The 2,026-nt window shown below is 37.4% G+C and overlaps 1 pseudogene; it reads left to right on the top strand.

Moving 5' to 3' along the window:
- The first annotated feature begins 560 nt into the window (after positions 1–560).
- LOC101640147 lies at positions 561–1,702 on the top strand (annotated as a pseudogene).
- The last annotated feature ends 324 nt before the right edge of the window (positions 1,703–2,026 follow it).

A 2,026-nucleotide genomic window follows, 5' to 3' on the forward strand; every position in this document is an offset into this window, starting at 1 on the left:
GGTCTTAGATGCCTGATACCTGATCCCATCAACACCTAAGACTGCAACTCTTTATTGAAGGAGAAAGTCTCATCATTCTCCCAGGAAGAGCTAGTGGTTTGAACTCACAGCTAGCAGCCTAATGTGTAGCTACTATGCCACTTGAGCTCTGAGTGGCATAATAGAGAACATTAATTAAGAGAACACATGTATAATTATGTTCAAATGAAAAACATGGGAAAATATTTTTGAAATCACTAAAAATAATATGCAATCTATAGGAGCATACCTTAAATAGATGGTGCAAAGTAAAAAGATAAAAAAGTGTACACTACACAAATAATACACAATGGAAAATAAAATTTGGTTATATTAGTATCCAGGTAGATTTTAAGGCAAGAAACATTCCTGTAGCCAGAGACATTTGCTGCCATAAAATTTAATTTACCAGGATGTTGTAAGAATTCTAAATTTATTTTCACTTAATGATATGCTATTAACAAATACAGGAAAAGATGAAAGAATTAGAAAGAAAGAAAAATGTGGTGGAATTCTGGTCCTAAGGAAGAAGGGTGGTCATCATGATCGGAGGTTCAGGTAGGCCTCCCAACAGGCCGGGCCCCCATTTAGCCAGTGTCAAGGACTAGAGTTAGATCTGAACCCTGGGATAATGCACAAGGCGGCTGCTGGAAAAATGGCAGACTACTGGAAGTTCCACACTGGGTCTGGAGAGCAGACAACAGACCCAGAGTGGAATTTAATGAAAGAGGAAAGACTCCTAAGGAAAATGTGCAAAAAAGAATCAGTGATCTTAAAGAGAAAAGCCTAGACATGGAAAAGGACAAAGAAAATGAGTTTGCTGCCATGGAGGCAGCAGCCCTGAAAGCATACCAAGAGGGTTTGAAAGGCTTGGCTTAGAGTCAGATAGTCCAGAATCGAGTCCATCACCTGTAGGCAGCACCACCAGGCCTATTTCTGCATCAAATCATCAGCAAGGAAAAAGGAAAAGATCCTTCGAAGGGCAGATGGGTAGAAGGCATAATCTCTGAGGGCTACTATGACTATTATGAACTTATCACTGGAGCATCTCAGTGGGAAACCTGGAGGATTTCAAGGGAACTTTAAAAATGAATGAAGTCCATTTGGGTAGAAGGTTGAAGTGAAGATGGTTACACATATTACTATAATACAGAAACTGGGGATCTAAACGGGAGAAGCCCACTATTCCATACCCTGGCAACCTGCTTTCTAGTATGAGCAATGAAAAGACAGTTGGAAACCAAGGAGACTCTAAAACATTAGATTCACATAGTGATCCTGATGAAAAACAGAAAGTAAAAGATGTTGCTACAAAACCATCAAAGCCAATAATAAAACTGAAGGGAAAAAACAAAAAGAGTAATGAAGGAACTAAATCAACCACAGAAAGAAAAAAAAAATGTACAAGAAAGGGACTCATCAGGTCCAAAGGAAGAAAAACTCAAAACAGTTAAGATGGAGAATGACAAGAAATTAAACAAGAACTAGAGTCGCCTGAAGAAGTTGATTTGGAACTTCCAAGCACTGAGGCGCATCTATCAACTTCAATAGCTAATATTGGTGGGGAATCCAGAGTGCTTATTTATCCAAAAGACTGTCATTTCTCTTGGAGTTGAAGCAGGCAGAGTGGCCCCAGTATAAAAAGAGAAAAATTGAAAAAAGAAGATCTATTCATTTAAGGTAAGAAGGCGACACTCAGTCATTCTATGTGATTATATGTATACATATATATTACATTTTTGTATATGCTTTTGGACAAAATGGAGAGTGTGCACTTTACGCCCCTCTGTGACTGTTTCTAAGTGTTTTGAAGCTATAAATTTAGGTTTATTCTAAATTTTACTTGATGTGAATAATAATAAATCTTTCTCATGTGAAAAAAAGAAAGAAAAATGAACAATTAGAGTTATACCTCTGTCCTAAATACAAGCTTATGTTAAAAATTTGTACTGATATAGAAAAATTTAACAGCACAATTACCAGCATTGTTGATTCGGCCCTCTGCATG

This window comes from Echinops telfairi, unplaced genomic scaffold, assembly GCF_000313985.2.
Source record: "Echinops telfairi isolate 266 unplaced genomic scaffold, ASM31398v2 ScPeMD7_1;HRSCAF=3_1, whole genome shotgun sequence".
Lineage (NCBI taxonomy): Eukaryota > Metazoa > Chordata > Mammalia > Afrosoricida > Tenrecidae > Echinops > Echinops telfairi.